General features: G+C 36.2%; 1 pseudogene; it reads left to right on the forward strand.

Annotated features, from left to right (window-relative positions):
- Nucleotides 1-5203: 5203 nt before the first annotated feature.
- On the forward strand, nucleotides 5204-6135 carry LOC120858027 (annotated as a pseudogene).
- Nucleotides 6136-22210: the final 16075 nt, after the last annotated feature.

Below are 22210 nucleotides of genomic sequence, written 5' to 3' on the forward strand. Positions count from 1 at the left end.
AAACTCAGCAGTGGCCACAGGACTGGAAAAGGTCAGTTTTCATTCCAATTCCAAAGAAAGGCAATGCCAAAGAACGCTCAAACTACCGCACAATTGCACTCATCTCACACGCTAGTAAAGTAATGCTCAAAATTCTCCAAGCCAGGCTTCAGCAATATGTGAACCATGAACTTCCTGATGTTCAAGCTGGTTTTAGAAAAGGCAGAGGAACCAGAGATCAAATTGCCAACATCCACTGGATCATGGGAAAAGCAAGAGAGTTCCAGAAAAACATCTATTTCTGCTTTATTGACTATGCCAAAGCCTTTGACTGTGAGGATCACAATAAACTGTGGAAAATTCTGAGAGAGATGGGAATACCAGACCACTGACCTGCCTCTTGAGAAATCTGTATGCAGGTCAGGAAGTAGCAGTTAGAACTGGACATGGAACAACAGACTGGTTCCAAATAGGAAAAGGAGTACGTCAAGGCTGTATATCATCACCCTGCTTATTTAACTTATATGCACAGTACAGCATGAGAAACGCTGGACTGGAAGAAACACAAGCTGGAATCAAGATTGCCAGGAGAAATATCAAAAACCTCAGATATGCAGATGATACCACCCTTATGGCAGAAAGTGAAGAAAAACTAAAAAGCCTCTTGATGAAAGTGAAAGTGGAGAGTGAAAAAGTTGGCCTAAAGCTCAACATTCAGAAAACGAAGATCATGGCATCTGGTCCCATCACTTCATGGGATATAGGTGGGGAAACATTGGAAACAGTGTCAGACTTTATTTTTCTGGACTCCAAAATCACTGCAGATGGTGACTGCAGCCATGAAATTAAAAGACGCTTACTCCTTGGAAGAAAACTTACAACCAACATAGATGGTATGTTCAAAAGCAGAGACATTACTTTGCCGACTAAGTTCCATCTAGTCAAGGCTATGGTTTTTCCTGTGGTCATGTATGGATGTGAGAGTTGGACTGTGAAGAAGGCTGAGCGCCGAAGAATTGATGCTTTTGAATTGTGGTGTTGAAGACTCTTGAGAGTCCCTTAGACTGCAAGGAGATCCAACCAGTCCATTCTGAAGGAGATCAGCCCTGGGATTTCTTTGGAAGGAAAGATGCTAAAGCTGAAACTCCAGTACTTTGGCCACCTCATGCGAAGAGTTGATTCATTGGAAAAGGCTCTAATGCTGAGAGTGATTGGGGGCAGGAGGAGAAGGGAACGACAGAGAATGAGATGGCTGGATGGCATCACTGACTCGATGGACATGAGTCTGAGTGAACTCCGGGAGTTGGTGATGGACAGGGAGGCCTGGCATGCTGCGATTCATGGGGTCGCAAAGAGTTGGACACGACTGAGCGACTGAACTGAACTGAACTGATTTGTTTTGATCAAGGTCATCAGACTTTACCTGTGTGCTGTGATATATTAAATTCTATTTGTAGACATAACTTGTCATCCAGAGCCTTTAACATTTGCAAATAGTTTTGAGTATAGATTAAAAAATTTACAGCTGTACCAGAGGGAGGTCAAATGACTGAAAACAATGGAAATGACACCAATAGAGAGACCCAAGATGATCTAACCATATTTAGCACACAATCTGTAAATAGTTAATATTTCTTAAATAACTAAGAAATTTGTAACTTATTTGGTGTTGGACAGCAATCAACAAATATCAGAGCTCTTTGAACAAAGAGTTATTTTAATCTGTCTTGGTATGTGAAACTGTTCCATAAAATCATGTTTTAATGCTAGTATGACCTACAATTGTATCAGCATCCTGCATGTGTTCTATCTTGTGTATTCACCATTTCTTGTGTAGTTTCTAATGATAATGACTGCAAATGACTCGCCATCACATCAGTATTTCAGTAGTAAGAGGAGGTAAAGAGGAAGAGGAGGAATAACCACTTATATCAGAAGATAATCCACGGAATTGAATAAGATATCTTCTTTTAATGTATCCTTTGGACAGAATTTAGTTACATGGCCACAATAAGTTGCAAGGAGGCCAACTATATACATAGATAAATATTCATTCCACATAAGAAAGGTAGAGACTGCTTTGTTATTAAAGATCAATCTGAGATCCAATTTAAAAAAATCACAAAACTATTTGGAGAAAAGAAACTGAGGTCATATATAACATGAAATGGCAGATATGTCTGGAAAATTAACACTGGTACTTTATTTTCCACAAACTGTGGACAATTCTTACAGAGATGGGAATACCAGACCACCTGACCTGCCTCTTGAGAAATCTGTATGCAGGTCAGGAAGCAACAGTTAGAACTGGATATGGAACAACAGATTGGTTCCAAATAGGAAAAGGAGTATGTCAAAGCTATATATCGTCACCCTGCTTATTTAACTTCTATGCAGAGTACATCATGAGAAATGCTCAACTGGAAGAAACACAAGCTGGAATCAAGATTGCCAGGAGAAATATCAATAACTTCAGATATGCAGATGACACCACTCTTATGGCAGAAAGTGAAGAGGAGCTAAAAAGCCTCTTGATGAAAGTGGAAAAGGAGAGTGAAAAAGTTGGCTTAAAGCTCAACATTCAGAAAATGAAGATCATGGCATCTGGTCCCATCACTTCATGGGAAATAGATAAGGAACAGTGGAAACAGTGTCAGACTTTATTTTTTGGTGCTCCAAAATCACTGCAGATGATGATTGCAGCCACAAAAATTTTTTAAATTTATTATTATTATTGTTATTATTTACTTAACAATATTGTATCATGCTTACTCCTTGGAAGGAAAGTTATGACCAACCTAGATAGCATATTAAAAAGCAGAGACATTACTTTGCCAACAAAGGTCCATCTAGTCAAGGCTATGGTTTCTCCAGTGGTCATGTATGGATGTGAGAGTTGGACTGTGAAGAAAGCTGAGTGCCGAAGAATTGATGCTTTTGAACTGTGGTGTTGGAGAAGACTCTTGAGAGTCCCTTGGACTGCATGGAGATCCAACCAGTCCATTCTAAAGGAGATCAGCCTTGAGTGTTCTTTGGAAGGAATGATGCTGAAGCGGAAACTCCAGTACTTTGGCCACCTCATGCGAAGAGTTGACTCATTGGAAAAGACTCTGATGCTTGGAGGGATTGGGGGCAGGAGGAGAAGGGGACGACAGAGGATGAGATGGCTGGATGGCATCACCAACTCGATGGACATGAGTTTGGGTGAACTCCAGGAATTGGTGATGGATGGGAAGGCCTGGCGTGCTGCAATTCATGGGGTCGCAAAGAGTCGGACATGAGTGAGCGACTGAACTGAAACATTGTCCAGGAAGATTAATAGTCACTTCTTTTTGAATATGTCTACATTTTAAGATGATTATGACAGCAGGTCTCATTTTTTTTTCTCAGAATTCTGCTTAAATTTCTCCAGATGTTATGGAATGAATTTTTTTATCCTTTTATGCATATAAGTATATATGTATATAATATATATAAATATATGTACACTTCTTTAATAATAATAATGTATATTTTAGCAGTTGGAAATAATAATCTTGATATTTTCAGTGCAGTAAGCATTGTTTTATCTAGTATCTCTCAGAAAACCTTAATCATTTTATATGCTTCCTGTTGAAAATACCAAGGAAGTAACAGTTCCTTAGAGATGTCATTAATCTCTTTTATTGTCAATGTATGGTAAAACCAATACAGTATTGTAAAGCAAAATAAAGTAAAAATAAAAATTAAAAAAAGAAATGCAGTATATCTGCTATAAAATTATTTGTACAAAATGTACTTTTAAGAGGACAGTTTTGAAAAATATAACTCTTTCAACTTGATCCTGACCTTCAAATTTTTATCTGTGCAAACCTGAACAATAGGACTGTCCCACTTCATGTATGTCCAGTGATGAGAATAGATCTCTATAGTTAATATTTCTGGAATTACATGTTACTCATATGTTTGAATATCCTTATGATAAGGAAACATATGCCTCCTAAACTTTGTCAGTAAGTCTAAGATTCAGTATGTGTTTGAAATGTACCAACTGGTGACTCATCTCTCAGGCTATGCTGAACTCAAATTTGTTCATATTTTTACTGTATGAATAAAGTGGTAATTGTAGATAATAAGAGCAGATGGAGAAAAATTTCAAATGGTCAAAATTTTTTCCTTATAATTTTTATTTCCTAATTTTTACTAAGTTACTAATTTTCACTTACTAATTTATGTATTTTAATTTGAAAATAACTTGCGTATTTTCAGTCTTCTCTCAAATTTTTCTTTAGATTAACTCTCCTGTCTCTAAAAACCCTTCTTAATGTTCTACGTTTGCATAATGCTTTGCATTTTCTTTCTCTTTTTTCTCCTTCTTAAGCCTTCTACAGTTTCCTGAACACCTATTTGCATATTTCTATCTGATCCTATATCCTGCATTCTTATTTTTACTTTTTCTTACACGTCTACTCTCAGATTTGTAATACAGAAGAAAACATTAGTTTCTTATAACATATACTGACAATTTCATACTATTTCTGCTAATTTTGTTTCAGGATTCCAAAAGGGGAATTTTGAGAATGGTAACAGAAATGGAGAGAAAGTACATGACAGTAAGCACAGCAAATAAGTAGATTCCCAATTTATCATATTGACTTATCGGAAATTGGATTCCATTAGCCACGCAAGTAAAGGAAAAGAGTATCAGGCATTTGACTTGATCAATTAATTAAAATGGTATAGATATGTTAGCCCTGTTCATTGATGGTGGCTAGGACCGTGTGTGTGTGAATGTGTGCATGTGTGTGTGTCTGTTAAATGTGTAAGAAGGGCTGATATACATGTAATGACAGGTATCATTTTGCTTTAATAATGCAAAGCGTTCAATTAAACAGGTACTGGCATTCATCTCAACCCTTGCAATAAAATCAACAGAGGAAAAAGCATTTTTGTATACTTTAAATTCCCTTCAACTTATTCACATATTATCAATCAACATTTATTTCCATCATCTAGGCTATTTTAGAATTGTGAATTAAGATTGAATCATCTGTTATATACTCTGGAAATGCAAACTACTGTTCCTCCTGGCATAACCATTTTTAAAACACAAATGTGAATTGTATTAATATATCTGAAACATAATTTTGCTAAATTTTATTTGAACATTAGTTACCAATATTATTTTTTTACTAAAACCATTTTCTTTTTTTCCTACATAGAACTGGAAAAGTAGAGGATATTAATGGAAAATTATACAAGAGTGACTGTTTATTCTAGCAGGTTTGACTGATGACCCATGATTGAAAGTCATATTATTTATCTTTCTACTTATCACCTACTTGCTGATCATCACTGGCAACATGATCATCATCATACTCATTCTAGTGGATCCTCACCTCAAGATACCCATGTATTTTTTTCCTTTAGAATTTTTCCTTCTTAGAAATTTCCTATACTACTGCATGCATCCCTAATTTGCTAGTTATGATGGCAACTGGGGACAAAAACATGTCCTATAGTAGATGGTTTCTCAAGTATTTTTTGTCTTCCTTCTTGGAGCTTCTGAGTTTTACTTGCTAGCAGCTATGTGCTATGACCACTCTGTTGCCATCTGTAAGCCCCTGCATCATACAACCATCATAAACAGTAAAATCTGCATTCAGCTTGTCTTCTGTTTTTGGATTGCTGGCTGCTTTACCACCTTTGTAGCTTTCCTCTTAGTTCTAAAACTATTTTTGTGCCTCCAATGTTGTGGATCATTTCTACTGTGACACAACTGCCCTCATGCAGATCTCCTGCTCTGACATACATATAATTGAGACAATGGGATTCATTTCTGCTGTAATGACTCTTGTGGTCACATTAGTAATGGTGATAATATCATATACCTATATTGTAATAGCAATTCTAAAAATTCCTTCATCGAACCAGAGGGAAAAAGCTTTTACAACATGTTCTTCTCACGTGATTGTGATATCTCTTTCCTATGGCAGCTGCATCTTCATATATGTAAAACCTTCAGTCCAAGAAAGAATATCTTTTTCCAAGGGAATTGCAGTGCTCAATACTCCTGTTGCCCCATTTTTGAATCCTTTCATCTACAGCTTACAGAACCAAGTGAAAACAGCCTTCATGACTATGATACACAGGGTTGTTTATTTCTCATACAAATGAATATTATATTTAATTTTAAATAAATGAAATAAACAGTGGGGTTTATAGTAATAACATTGTATCCAATTATAGCTTCTGATACATACCTTTCTTTTATTTCAATTCATCTTTGTATCTTTTAAGCTTTATTTTTGCAAAAATCTTTGTTACAACACAGCTTTTTCCTTATGTTCTTCAATAGATATTTAAAAAAAAATCACTTTCTATTCTTTTATAAGCTGAAAGAAGTATACCTAAGTTTTCAAACCATCTATTTGTCTATTTAGTCAAGAATACAACACTTTTTATTTAAATTATATTTAATGTAGCATGCCATGTAAATGTTATTGCAATCCTTTACTTGTACTTAGTTATAATCTAATTAAGCTAATATTTATTTATGTCCATTTATAATACTACCAATATATTTGTACATAGTCCATTTAATTTAATAAGGGAAAATTGTTGCAGAGATTAACCCTTAGTGTTGATGGTCAAACTAGAGATTTTTTTTTTTTAATGATTGTTATTTTAAAAATATTTTCATAGAAACTAGTTGCTTAGATTGTATTTGAGAATTGGTAGCATTTACAAGTATTTAAATAGGAGATGAAAATTTATTATTTTACTAGCATATTTTAAAAGTTAATAATAAAACATAATAAATAAAACATATTCAGTTCAGTTCAGTTCAGTTGCTCTGTTGTGTCCCACTCTTTGCAACTCCATGAATGGCAGAATGCCAGGCCTCCCTGTCCATCACCAACTCCCGGAGTTCACTCAAACTTACCTCCATCAAGTCAGTGATACCATCCAGCCATCTCATCCTCTCTCGTCCCCTTTTCCTCTTGCCCACAATCGCTCCTGCATCAGAATCTTTTCCAATGAGTCAACTCTTCACATGAGGTGGCCAAAGTACTGGAGTTTCAGCTTTAGCATCATTCCTTCCAAAGAAATCCCAGGGCTGATCTCTTTAGAATGGACTGGTTGGATCTCCTTGCAGTCCAAGGGACTCTCAAGAGTCTTCACCAACACCATAGTTCAAAAACATCAATTGCTCAGTGCTCAGCTTTCTTCAGAGTGCAACTCTCACATCCATACATGACCACTGGAAAAACCATAGCCTTGATTAGACGGACCTTTGTTGGCAAAGTCATGTCTCTGCTTTTCAATATGCTGTCTATGTTGGTCATAACTTTCCTTGCAAGGAGTAAGCGTCTTTTAATTTCATGGCTGCAATCACCATCTGTAGTGATTTTGGAGCCCCCCAAAATAAAGTCTGACACTATTTCCACTGTTTTTCCATCTATTTCACATGAAGAGATAGGACGAGTTGCCATGATCTTCGTTTTCTGAATGTTGAGCTTTAGCCAACTTTTTCACTCTCCTCTTTCACTTTCATCAAGAGGCTTTTTCGTTCCTCTTCACTTACTGCCATAAGTGTGGTGTCATCTGCATATCTGAGATTACTGATATTTCTCCATATTAAAATTATCAGTTCAGTTCAGTTCAGTTTAGTCATTCAATCGCATCCGACTCTTTCTGACCCCATGAATCGCAGCACGCCAGGCCTCCCTGTCCATCACCAACTCCCAGAGTTCACTCAGACTCACGTCCATCGAGTCAGTGATGTCATCCAGCCATCTCATCCTCTGTCGTCCCCTTCTCCTCCTGCCCTCAATCCCTCCCAGCATCAGAGTCTTTTCCAATGAGTCAACTCTTCGCATGAGGTGGCCAAAGTACTGGAGTTTCAGCTTTAACATCATTCCTTCCAAAGAAATCCCAGGGTTGATCTCCTTCAGAATGGACTGGTTGGAACTCCTTGCAGTCCAAGGGACTCTCAAGAGTCTTCTCCAACATCACAGTTCAAAAGCATCAATTCTTCGGCTCTCAGCCTTCTTCACAGTCCAATTCTCACATCCATACATGACCACAGGAAAAACCATAGCCTTGACTAGACGGACCTGAGTCGGCAAAGAATTGTCTCTGCTTTTGTATACGCTATTTAGGTTGGTCATAACTTTTCTTCCAAGGAGTAAGCGTCTTTTAATTTCATGGCTGCAATCACCATCTGCAGTGATTTTGGAGCCCCCAAAAATTAAGTCTGACACTGTTTCCACTGTTTCCCCATCTATATCCCATGAAGTGAAGGGACCAGATGCCATGAACTTCGTTTTCTGATTGTTGAGCTTTAATCCAACTTTTTCACTCTCCTCTTTCACTTTCATCAAGAGGCTTTTTAGTTCCTCTTCACTTTCTGCCGTAAGGGTGGTGTCATCTGCATATCTGAGGTTACTGATATTTCTCCTGGCAATCTTGATTCCAGCTTGTGTTTCTTCCAGTCCAGCGTTTCTCATGATGTACTCTGCATATAAGTTAAATAAGTTAAATATACAGCCTTGACATACTCCTTTTCCTATTTGGAACCAGTCTGTTGTTCCATGTCTAGTTCTAACTGTTGCTTCCTGACCTGCATACAGATTTCTCAAGAGGCAGGTCAGGTGGTCTGATATTCCCATATCTTTCAGAATTGTCCACAGTTTATTGTGATCCACACAGTCAAAGGGCTTTGGGATAGTCAATAAAGCAGAAATGGATGTTTTTCTGGAACTCTCTTGCTTTTTCCATGATCCAGTGGATGTTGGCAATTTGATCTCTGGTTCTTCTGCCTTTTCTAAAACCAACTTGAACATCTGGAAGTTCACATTTCACATATTGCTGAAGCCTGGCTTGAAGAATTTTTAGCATTACTTTACTAGCATGTGAGATGAGTGCAATTGTGCGGTAGTTTGAGCATTCTTTGGCATTGCCTTTCTTTGGGATTGGAATGAAAACTGACCTTTTCCAGTCCTGTGGCCACTGCTGAGTTTTCCAAAGTTGCTGGCATATTGAGTGCAGCACTTTCACAGCATCATCTTTCAGGATTTGAAACAGCTCAACTGGAATTCCATCACCACCACTAGCTTTGTTCGTAGTGATGCTTTCCAAGGCCCACTTGACTTCACATTCCAAGATGTCTGGCTCTAGATGAGTGATCACACCATCGTGATTATCTGGGTCGTGAAGATCTTTTTTGTATAGTTCTTCTGTGTATTCTTGCCACCTCTTCTTAATATCTTCTGCTTCTGTTAGGTCCATACCATTTCTGTCCTTTATCGAGCCCATCTTTGCATGAAATGTTCCCTTGGTATCTCTAATTTTCTTGAAGAGATCTCTAGTCTTTACCATTCTGTTGTTTTCCTCTATTTTTGCATTGATCACTGAAGAAGGCTTTCTTATCTCTTGTTGCTATTCTTTGGAACTCTGCATTCAGATGCTTATATCTTTCATTTTCTCCTTTGTTTTTTTGCCTCTCTTCTTTTCACAGCTATTTGTAAGGCCTCCCCTGACAGCCATTTTGCTTTTTTGCATTTCTTTTTCATGGGATGGTCTTGATCCCTGTCTCCTGTACAATGTCACGAACCTCATTCCATAGTTCATCAGGCACTCTATCAATCAGATCTAGGCCCTTAAATCTATTTCTCATTTCCACTGTATAATCATAAGCGATTTGATTAGATCATACCTGAATTGTCTAGTGGTTTTCCCTACTTTCTTCAATTTAAGTCTGAATTTGGTAATCAGGAGTTCATGATCTGAGCCACAGTCAGTTCCTGGTCTTGTTTTTGTTGACTCTATAGAGCTTCTCCATCTTTGGCTGCAAAGAATATAATCAATCTGATTTTGGTGTTGACGATCTGGTGATGTCCATGTGTAGAGTCTTCTGTTGTGTTGTTGGAAGAGGGTGTTTGCTATGGCCAGTGCATTTTCTTGGCAAAACTCTATTAGTCTTTGCCCTGCTTCATTCTGCATTTCAAGGCCAAATTTGCCTGTTACTCCAGGTGTTTCTTGACTTTCTACTTTTGCATTCCAGTCCCCTATAATGAAAAGGACATCTTTTTTGGGTGTTAGTTCTAAAAGGTCTTGTAGGTCTTCAGAGAACTGTTCAACTTCAGCTTCTTCAGTGTTCCTGGTTGTGGCATAGACTTGGATTACCGTGATATTGAATGGTTTGCCTTGGAAACGAACAGAGGTCATTCTCTCATTTTTGAGATTGCATCCAAGTAGTGCATTTGGACTCTTATTGACCATGATGGCTACTCCATTTCTTCTGAGGGATTCCTGCCCACAGTAGTAGAGATAATGGTCATCTGAGTTAAATTCACCCATTCCAGTCCATTTTAGTTCGCTGATTCCTAGAATGTTGACATTCACTCTTGCCATCTCTTGTTTGACCACTTCCAATTTGCCTTGATTCATGGACCTGACATTCCAGGTTCCTATGCTATATTGCTCTTTACAGCATCAGACCTTGCTTCTATCACCAGTCACATCCACAGCTGGGTACTGTTTTTGCTTTGGCTCCATCCCTTCATTCTTTCTGGAGTTATTTCTCCACTGATCTCCAGTAGCGTGTTGGGCACCTACTGACCTGGGGAGTTCCTCTTTCAGTAGCCCATCATTTTGCCTTTTCATACTGTTCACGGAATTCTCAAGGCAAGAATACTGAAGTGGTTTGCCATTCCCTTCTCCAGTGGACCACATTCTGTCAGACCTTTCCATCATGACCCACTCGTCTTGGGTTGCCCCACGGGCATGGCTTAGATTCATTGAGTTAGACAAGGCTGTGGTCCTAGTGTGATTAGATTGACCAGTTTTCTGTGAGTATCATTTCAGTGTGTCTGCCCTCTGATGCCCTGTTGCAACCCCTACCATCTTACTTGGGTTTCTCTTACCTTGGGCGTGGGGTATCTCCTCACGGCTGCTCCAGCAAGCAGAGCCGCTGCTCCTTACTTTGGACGAAGAGTATCTCCTCATTGCCACCCTTCCTGACCTTCAACATGGGATAGCTCCTCTAGGCCCTCCTGAGCCTGCGCAGCCACAGCTCCTTGGACGTGGGGTGGCTCCTCCCGGCCGCCGCCCCTGACCTTGAACGTGAGGTGGCTCCTCTCATCCGTTCCTGCGCCATCGCAGCCTGGCACTCTCAGTCGCTGGCCCTGACCTCAGACATGGGGTAACTACTCTTGGCCACCGCCCTTTGGGCATGGGGTCCTCCCGGCTTCTTCCCCTGACCTCGGACGTAGGGTACCTCCTCTCGGCAGGCTTAGTGCGCTGGTCACAGCTGCCCACGCTTAGTGCGCTGGTCGCAGCCGCCTGTGCTTAGTATAATAATAAATAAATATAAATATTAAATAATAAAGTATTAATAAAACATAACAATAAAACATATTTGGTGTTTCCATATATTAAAAAAACACCTTTCAGTAACAGGATACTTCTGAAAATTATTGAAAGCTGCTTGTAAATAACTGTTAAACAAAGAAAACAATGCTAGTCAATAATATTTTCAGATTATCATAAGTGTCAATGTATAGTTACATAGCTATATCTTCTATCAGGGAAACCAAGATGACAGAATAAAGTATTGTTTTTTTTAAGGATTTTTGAATTCTTAGTCATAAAGTGATTGGAATTTGGGGGAACTCAAATCAATTTGTGTGTTATGACCAAAATTTTAAAATATTAAATAGAGAAAAAAAGGTTTTCTGATGTTTAAAGGTAAACATCATTTTCCTGATTGTTTTCTAGAAATGTTTGTGCATTTGACTATAATATTTTTTTCATTTCCTTTTAGTATTTTGATTTTGAATTTGAATAAAATTTTTTGATTTGAATAAAATATGTTTGAAAAATGCTGTCTTATTACAGACCAGAAAAGTATATAGCCAAGGAGAAAAATGCATATAGTATATAAGTGACAGGACAATTTTACAGGTTTTGGTACAACCAGTTAATGAACTTATCTTAAAAGATATGTGTCAGGAATATGATTTCAGGAATAACATTTTAAAAATTGGTTATCACTTTACTTCATTAATATTTCATTTTGAGAATATATATCTAATGATCTTGGAACACTATTTAACTTTTAGAAATTTTAAGAGCACAGAATGTGAAAAAAAACATGTAACATATTGGGACAATCTTATACAAGTAAAACCTATAGCTCTCTCAGTATTCTTTTTAGTTTTGATTCTGTTATGTGTGAGTCAGGAAGAATTTGCTTAAAAAACACTATCCAAGTTAAACCAGTAACTTATCATGGAGCTATTCTGAAATGTTTCACTTATATATTTTTAAATGTCTGTCATTTACTACTTATATTGCACAGATGCTCTACAATTCAGGGTCTAGCACTTCTAAAATACAACTTCCCCATTCCTATTCTGCCCACTCCCAGGAACATTAAAGTTATGTTATCTGTCTTCTCTGCCATTTTGTTTAGTCTGTATCATATTGCATTTCTTCATAGCTAATAGACCCACAACCATTGGCGTCTGAATTTGAATCTCCAGATAGGTTAATAGTGCTTTAAAAAAAAAAAAAATCTGTTCTTGAGCAAGTAACACAGTTTCTTTAATACAGAGTCAGCTGAGCTTCTACCTGAAGTACTGAAATGCTTTACCTTGAAATGCGTCAGCTTTACTGCTGGACAGCAAACATGATAATAAAATAAGATCTCTGTTTTGTTGAGAACTCATTAAAGGCACTGGTAGCGGTTTTATATATAATTCTAAAAACAAAAATATAGTATAATAGTTGGAATTTCACATAAGAGCAAAAAGATAGTTCAGTAAATATAAGATAAGATCATTTTGAAGAGGTCAGATCTAAAAAATAGAAGCATACATGTCAACGAATGGCAAAAACCACCACAATATTTTAAAGTAATTAGCCTCCAATTTCAATAAATAAATTAGTTTAAAAAATAAATAAAATAAAAGGTGTTGATGATGGAAAAATAGAATCATGGAAACAAATTTAGAAAGATTTTAGTTTTCAGTACTCCTTTTGAGGAGTACTGAATTATGTAGTGATTAGTAAGTGATTACTAGTAGTAATGATTAGAAGTAGTGATTAGTGAAAGTCGCTCAGTAATATCTGACTCTTTGCGACCCTGTGGACCATACTCCATGGAATTCTCCAGGCCGGAATATTGGACTGACTGAGCCACCACAAGCCCAGTGATTAGTAAGATGAGAAATATAATACATGGAGGTGGACCAAGAAAAGTGGGAAAATATTACTAAAATTATTTTCCACAGATGCTTAAATTCAGACCTTAGAGAAAACAGTTACATGTACCCGCTTCCCAGGTGGCCCAGTGGTAAAAGAATCCACTTGCTAAGCAGGAGATGTGGGTTTGAACCCTGTGTTGGGAAGATCCCCTGGAGAAGGAAATGGCAATCCACTCCAGTATTGCCTGGTAAATCCCATGGATGGAGGAGCTTGGCAGGCTACCACTACATGGGATCACGCAGAGTTGGACACAACTTAGACTAAACAAGTGCATCATAGAAATACTGTATATAGAGCATCTGTAATAGAAAATCAAGCTGTTAAAAATAATATGAAAGTATTATGTCTAGTTGCTGCCTCTCTTGAGTGAGCAGTGGCTGTTGCGCTGCGACTGCCAGAGCACGTGGGCAGAACTCCCCCGTCCGTGGAGGTGAGGGGGTGGGGCCATGTGCTACTCCTTGTTTGGGCTTCTCTGGTGGCTCAGACAGTAAAGCATCTGCCTGCAGTGTGGGAGACCGGGGTTCAATCCCTGGGTTAGGAAGACCCCCTGGAGAAGGAAATGGCAACCCACTCCAGTACTCTTGCCTGGAAAATTCCATGGACTGAGAGGCTTCTCAGAGCCTAGTAGGCTACAGTCCATGGTGTCGCAAAGAGTCGGACACGACTGAAGGACTTCACTTTCACTTTTCATTATGTCTAGTAAAATTGATAACTCAACAATTTTCAACCATGTTAACTTCCATCATTTCTCAGTTAAAACATTTTAGAAATGTCTGTGTGAATAAATCTAACCAGTTTATAAATGGCAAAATGCTCAAGTGTACAAAAACAGTAGAACTAAAGAGTTAAAGGAAATGTAGATATTTCCAAAAATAATACAATAAGGGTCATAAGAAGTTATAGAAGACTACTGCCTTTTGGGAAAATGACCAACATATTAATGACAAAAAAATACCTAACTCAGCTTTTGAAAGTCACTTGGATATACCAGCCTACTTCCTATGGTTTGTACAACAATAAATGAGTTGAAGGAATTACAGATTATAAATAGTATACATATTTTCGCATGTATCATAAGGAAGATGATAAAGGAAAGTATTTTTGGTTTCTGTTTCACTCAGCTTTCTTAAAGTTCTGTCCGTTTATATGATACAGATTTTGAAAGCATAAACTCATTACTTGGACTAAAGATAAAACTGTATAATAAATATATCTGCAGGTTAATACAATTAGTGAAAAATAAGATAGTTATTTAAAAATAATAAATGAGATTTTCTGTGTTAAATACATGAACACTGTTTGGTGCTTATAAGGGTTGTAAGTTAAATTCAGATATTGGATGGAAAAATGAAATGTGAAAAGTATGAAGTGAAATGAAAGTTGCTTAGTTGTGTCCAACTCTTTGCGACCCCATGGACTATGCAGTCCATGGAATTCTCCAGGCTGGAATACTGGAATGAGTAGTCGTTTCCTTCTCCAGGAGATCTTCCCAACTCAGGGATTGAACCCAGGTTTCCCACATTGCAGGCGAATTCTTTACCAACTGAGCCACCAGGGAAGCCCATGAAAAGTGTAAATAAAATTGTGTAGAAATATCTGTAGAAATAACAAATAGTCCATGTGTAGAAATAACATGGACTTAAAAGTCTATTATTGAGAGGAGCCCTTTGGACCATAGATTATAGTTGACTTTAATATTTCAAATGAACTTCAGTAATTTTTTCTTAGCTATCACTACAAGTGACTAACATGTTCTTTAAAATAACTCTTTAAAATATTTATAAAGTAAGGAATCAAATTGTAAACAATAAGGTAATTTATGTATTGGCAACTAGAGCTATACAAGTTCTTAAAGAGGGGAATATCTGTTAGAATATACCGATCTCTAGGTCTGTCTGTTATATGACTTCAGCTATTATGTGACATTTTATGCAGGGAAAAATACTTCCTATGGTTAAGATTCTGCAAACATGCCTTTCTTTGGTTGTGAAACTAAAATTAAAAAAAAAATACCACTTCTATTGCCACTTTAATCATCTTTATTGTGTAGTTTTGTTAAGATTCACAAAAGGGAAATAAGAATCAATCATGGAAATAGAGTTCATTTGACTTGGACTGATAGCTTAAACTTTACTGAAAATTGTTATTTTCCTGTTTCTGTTTCACAAATAGGTGGTTGAGAGTAAATTCTTGAGATAAATCTAGAATTTATCCTCTTTACAATGTTGAATCTCTACCTAAATTTTTTTTCTCAAAAATAACCTATTTTATTTTATTTATTTTTTAAATTTAAATTTACTTATTTTAATTGTAGGCTAATTACTTTACAATATTGTATTGGTTTTTCCATACATCAACATGAATCCGCCACAGGTGTACACGTGTTCCCCATCTTGAACCCCCCTCCCACCTCTATCCCCATACCATCCCTCTGGGTCATCCCAAAATTTTTAATGTAATTTTTCATCCAAAATTTCTCTTTTTGAAATATATATTCCTAAAATTTTTATAACTACTGTGATGAAAGACTAAACAATTTCCTAGAGTGTAGCTAATTAATTTTTCCCACTTTTGGGGATCTTCCAAATTTTATATTCCTATGTCCTATGACTACTCTGTTGTGGTTCAGACTGTTTCATTGCCTGATCATTGTGCACAGCAAAATGTGCTATCAGCTTGTACTTGGCTCCTGGGAACTGGATTACTAAATTAACCTTTTGATAGTTTGAGCACAGATCATAAATACTTTGATGGTATTTGTGTATCCAGTTTTTCCTGTAGTATTAGCTTGGCCAAACATTTCATTCAGATTTTTCTACTGGATGTAACATCACAGAAATACAGACGTATCGAGCCAACATTTCAGAATGAATTATTCTGGAACGCTGGACACAAACAAATGTTTACAACAACCAAGCAAGTGTTGAATAAAGAAAAATAAACTGAAAACCAAAGGAGAGGTTTGCAGCACTTTTATTTTCCCTTGCCCAGCCCCTCGCTGGGTTTGTATTGGTCCTGGTGGTGGCAACCCTGTGTTCACTGTGTGGGATCTTGTTGACTAAGTTCAGCTAAAGTAGAACAGACCTGATTTTCACTTCTGCATTTTATGATTGTAGTAGCTTAATTAATGTGTGGCTTGCTGCGATTTTCCTTCTTCTAAGTAACATTCATGTATGTTTCTAATTCCATATTTATAATTTTTGCTCTCATAATTTTGCTATTGCTGCCTTAAAGAATGGCACTCTAATATTAGGAAGTTCAAATATCCCCCAAACATGTAACTACACTTGAAAGGAGGAGAAAGGTAAAAGTACTCTTCATGTATATGGGAAACAGGTATTTCAATGCAAGAGTTGAACATCGAACCTAGAAACAATCCATACTGACATGGCTGGCGGCAAAAAAGTGTTCCAGAACAGAGGATGCTGAGGAAAGAGAAAATGAAGATGCAAGCTTGCCTAATGTGTTTGTTATTTTTGAGGATATAGCTGCACTTCTGGATTCTAGCTTGAGTTGGGAATACTGAAAAATATGCAATTATTTTAATGGAAATTGATCCCTGTGGATACAAAATATTGTTAAATAGACAAAAACCATGTAGACAAAGATGTTGCTCAGCTTGAAAAATAATTTCATTGTCAAAATAGTGTAAATTAAGTAAAACTGATGATCATTATAAAAATATGAAAAATATAATAAACATGAGAAATATTAATAGAAATTATTTTTGTGGTGATGATTTATTCTCTAAGTTTTCTCAGACTCTTTGCAACCCCATGGGCTGTAGCCCGCCAGGCTCCTCTGTCCATGGGATTACCCAGGCAAGAATACTGGGAAGTCTCCTCTGTCTCCTGCATTGCAAGTAGATTATATACCACTGAGCCATTGGGGAAGCCAACAAGAATACTGGAGTGAATTTCCATTTCCTTCTCCAGGGCATGTTCCCAACCCAGGGGAGGAGTAAAGGATACAAGAAAACAAATAGCTAATTTTTCATACTAGAAATCCAATAGCCTAAACTGAAAATGTCATTTAAGAAATAGTAATAAATATCAAAGGGACAAAAACTAACACTGGAAGTCTCCAGAGAATAAGACTTAATGATAGGTGAGGGATGAAGCAGGAGGCTACTAATTTTCACTGGCAGAGTTCCAGAATTTTTCACTTTTTGAACTTTGCAAATGTATATCTTTAATTTTTTTAAAAAAGCAATTTTATTAAAGTAGTACTTCAGGTTGAAAAAATGGCAAAATCAATACAATATTGTAAAGCAATTAACCTCCAATTAAAATAAATAAATTTATATTTAAAAAAATAACACAATAATTAAATCACTTTTTAAATATTTTAAAATTTTTATTTATTTATTTGGCTGTACCAAGTCTTAGTTATGGCACGTGGGATCTTTGATTTTTGTTGCAGCAAGCAAACACTTGGTGGTAGCATTTGAACTTATTTTTTTTTTTTTTTTTGAAGCATAGGTCATTACAGGGTATTGAGTAGAATTCCTTGTGCCATCTTCTCTAAATTCTCCCCATTTTTACTGCCCAGACTTCCTGTTGCTATGCTTGGTCATATTTAGTGAATTTGCCTTATTTCTTGTTCTGTTCTATCTTCATCAAAATTTTAGAATAAACTTCATCAGCTCTTCTATCAAGATAATTCCATTTTTAATTCATCACATATATTTATTCAGTTATTATTTAGTACCAGGGTTATTCCAGATCCTAAAATTATATGGATGATAAATATAATAGACAAGGTTCTACTATGATGCAACTGGAATTTTGTAGGAGAACCAAATTTAAAAAGTGAAGAAATGACATGTAGAAATAAACGTTGATAGAATTATAAACAATAAAAGTCTATACATAAAATCCATGAGAAGAGAAATGTTTCCTCACAAATGGTCACCTCGCAAATTGACTTTTTTATGGAGATATATTGGGTTGGCCAAAAAGTTAATTCAGGCTTTTCCATGAAAATGTTAAGGAAAAATTTGAATGAACTTTTTGGCCAACCCAAAATAATCTGAGGTCTGGAGTTTGGTGATGGAGTGAGAGCAGAGATAGGGAGAGAGGTGACAAAGAGCTCGAGAATGAAATATAAAAAGAAAAGAGTGGAAGAACATGAAGATAGGACAGGAAGGAAGTGAGGAGTTATACCAAGGATTCTTTGCTGGTCCCTGGTACCTTGCCATTCAATTAGGTTTCAGGACATAATTTTAGCAAAGATGTGGGATAATATGAATTAAATTTTAGAGAACATATTTTTAATCTTTTCTGTAGAAAATGGATTGAGTGAGGGAAGGAAGCAAAGATTATTTAGACATCTCCTACAGGCTATTATTAAGACTAGGTGGAAGGTAATGGTTTACTGGATTAGAATGTTGGCAGATGTAGCAGACAGTCTTCTAATTACAAAATGTTTCCTGCTGGACTGAAAATAGATAGGTGCCTTTCAATTTTCTTTTCTTCTTCTTCTTCTTCTTCTTTTTTTTTAAATGTATATTTCTCACGGACATGTAGGGTAACAGTATTTTTAAAAAAATTCCTATGGTTTGCATCTTATGAAAATGAAAAGTGAAAGTGTAGTCCTTCAGTCATGTCCAACTCTGTAACCCCATGGGCTGTAGCCCACCAGGCTCTTCTGTCCATGGGATTCTCCAGGCAAGAATACTGGAGTGGGTTGCCATTCCCTTCTCCAGGAGATCTTCCCAATCCAGGGACTGAACCCTTGTCTTCCGCATTGCAAGTAGATTCTTTACCATCTGAGCCACCAGGGAAGCCCTCTTACGATTTAGAGCTGCCTTACAAAGAAAATAAAAGTGTTTTTGTCTTGTTCTATATGGAGCTTATGGATTATAATTTCTCCATTCAGTCATTTTTCATATAGTCTTAATGTCTTGTGCAGTGTTCTCCAGGGAAAACTTTCCTTAAAAAAAATATTTTAAATCAGTTAATCCTCTTGAGACACATGACATACTGCTTAAAAAAGGATAATACCTATAATCTTAAACCTACAAAATAAACAACTGGGCTTTCCATGTAAGACAGAACCATTTCAAAATAAAAAGGAGCCTGAAATCTTCTCCTTTTATTCATTTTTTCTTAACTGCTTAAAAAAGAAAAAGCTATTTGTTTTGCTCTAATCTTGAAAAATATGCTCCAAGTTAAATAAAACATAAATTGGAGAATATTTCCTATCTTAAAAAAATGAGAAGAAATGAAACTGAGTTTCTTACTGTGACAGAATCCTTGAATTTACACATTTGAGTGTGTTTTACTGAAGCTAACGTTGTTTGGATAAGAATGCAAAATAAAAGTACAAGTTAAAGCAAAATATGAAAACATGGATAGGCAGCATTAGAAATTACCTCTATCCTGGAACTCATGTCAAAAGAAGAAAGTCAAGAATGAAATTGCTACTAAAGACATTAAGGTTTGGGGAAAAAGTCCATTTTTATTTTAATTATAATAACTTTATTGCATGAAACTGGAAGAAATATTCAATCCCTGTTTATCAGTTGAAATAGGATGGCATGCAGTTAGAAATATTTTTCTTTCACAAAGGAAACATTAAATTGACTGCTTTAAAAGCTACACCGAAGGAATCAATTGTTCTATTGTAATAAGAAATCTTTGAACCTTTTATTTCCTAGAATCTGGCTTTCAATAAATATTCTTCTCAGCATTAAACAAAATCTCAGAAATGCTCTTTATTAAATGAATGTTGTTTACCTCAGATAATTGTAAATGTGTATTCCTTTAGTACACAGAGTCAGTGTAAATAATGTGGATTATGACACTGGACTGAATTTGGGAACTTATTTTTGTATTTATCAAGCAGTCATTTTGAATTTAATAGAATTTAAGCCTTTCAAGAACTGTCTAATTTTAATATTATAAGAGGATCTCTTATCTTGTACCTGTAAATTGTCAAAGCAGTTACAGAAGCCCTTGGGACTGTGTGCTGTGCTTAGTCGCTCAGTAGTGTCCAGCTCTTTGCAACCCCTTGGTCGGTAGCCCACTAGGCTTCTCTGTCCCTGGGGATTCTCCAGGCAAGAATACTGGAGTGGGTTGCCATACCCTCCTTCAGGGGATCTTCCCAACCCAGGGATTGAACCCAGGTCTCCTGCATTGCAGGCAAATTCTTTATCAGCTGAGCTACCAGGGAAGTCTCCCTGGGACTGTAATAGTAGTTAAAAATAATGACTATTTTACTTTTACCCAACAAGAATTTATTTGAGGAATTAGGAAGAAAATAATGTTGTCAAGTAGTTTAGAATACTTGTTTAGAATGTTGTAATTTAAGGTTAGGTTAGTGTGTGTGCCTAGTTGCTTAGCTGTGTTGACTCTTTGTGATTCCATGGACTGTAGCCTGCCAGGCTCCTCTGTACATGGGATTCCCCAGGAAGGATACTGGAGTGGGTTGCCACTTCCTTCTCCAGAAGATCTTCCTGACCTAGACATGGAAGCTGGGTCTCCTGCATTGCAGGAAGATTCTATACCATTTGAGCCACCAGGGAAGCGCCTATAAGATAGACTAACCATTTGAGAATCTACCTCTGACAAAATACTCTGGCAGTTTATATAGCTCATCATAATTTATTGATATTTGCCTATACATTTCACCTTTAAAATAGGCTAACTTTATATTTCTAAAATCTCACTGAGTATAAATTTTACTTAGAATATAAACACATTTAGAAGAAAGGATCCATTGAAGAGGATAGAAAACAAAGGAGGTAAAAGAAGGAAGACAAAAATTTTAGTTGCATTGTATTCATTTATAATCATTTGAGATGTTTGCATATTAAGTCCAGAATTGGAATATAGAAACATAATAGGGATAAAATAGTTTCAGATATGATATCATATTATTCTTAAGGAAAATACTTTCATTCTCTAGAAACAATTGATGATACAATTTTGTGGTAATGAATGTAAGATGTAAGGATGATTTTGAAGAAGATGAAAAAATAAAAAAACAAAATGGATAACAGAATTTCAAATTGTCATGTACTGAACCAGAAAGAAATGAGGTTAGAGGTGAATAAATAAGAAGTGGCTCCCAGGGTGACAGGGGAGACACATGGAGCAGTGATGCACCAGGCATGTCTAGATAATCTTTTATTGTTTTTTTTAAATTTAAATTCATTTATTTTCCTTATTCTAGAACCTTGCTCATTCCTGCAGATGTTTAGTAAAGTGTGCTATATAACACACTCCATGCAGGATCATATACTTTGTATCTGCTTGAGTGAATATCAGAAAAAAGAGCACAACCAGAGTAAGATGAAAGTAAATTAAAATCTTCAGGTAGAGTGGGAAAAGCAGAACTAAAAATGGTCGTGAGGATTTAAATATTGAAACTTATAGAGGTTTGGTAAAAGCAATTCCCACTTTATATAAGCTAGGGATATTTAGGTCAAGTTATGTTAATTTTTAAAGGTGAAAATTTCACCTCAGGTGAAATCTGACTTCCAGAATTATAAAGTTTACCTTAAACTGTAATAAACACAAAAAGAGATGTTTGGCAGAGTAGAATTAATCATCTTTCTGTAAAATGAAGAGAATGACATTTAACTTTTCTTAAGTAAATGGCTTTCTGAAGATCTTTGGAGGCTCTGCGTACCTTTAGAATCTGTGACCCAAGAAGATAGTTCCATCACTTTGTATTTTCATCAGTATAACCATAAATTATTCTTTTAATAAAGAAAGAAGAAAGTTATGTAAATAATTTAATGTATACTAAATAGATTGGAAACTTTGAAAATACAGAAAATACAAGTTAAGATACTATTTTTTTCTCTTTGTTTCTATTTTTATATGATTATCAATGTACTATGTTTTCCTTTGGGAACAGAAACAAAAAAACCTCACGAATTGCACTCAGTGAAATTTTGAGTAAAAATTATATGAGTACATTTTTATAGGCTGTTATTCCTTTTTGATTCTTCTTTCTTCTTTTTTTA

This window comes from Oryx dammah, unplaced genomic scaffold (assembly GCF_014754425.2).
Source record: "Oryx dammah isolate SB20612 unplaced genomic scaffold, SCBI_Odam_1.1 HiC_scaffold_29, whole genome shotgun sequence".
NCBI classification, from domain to species: domain Eukaryota; kingdom Metazoa; phylum Chordata; class Mammalia; order Artiodactyla; family Bovidae; genus Oryx; species Oryx dammah.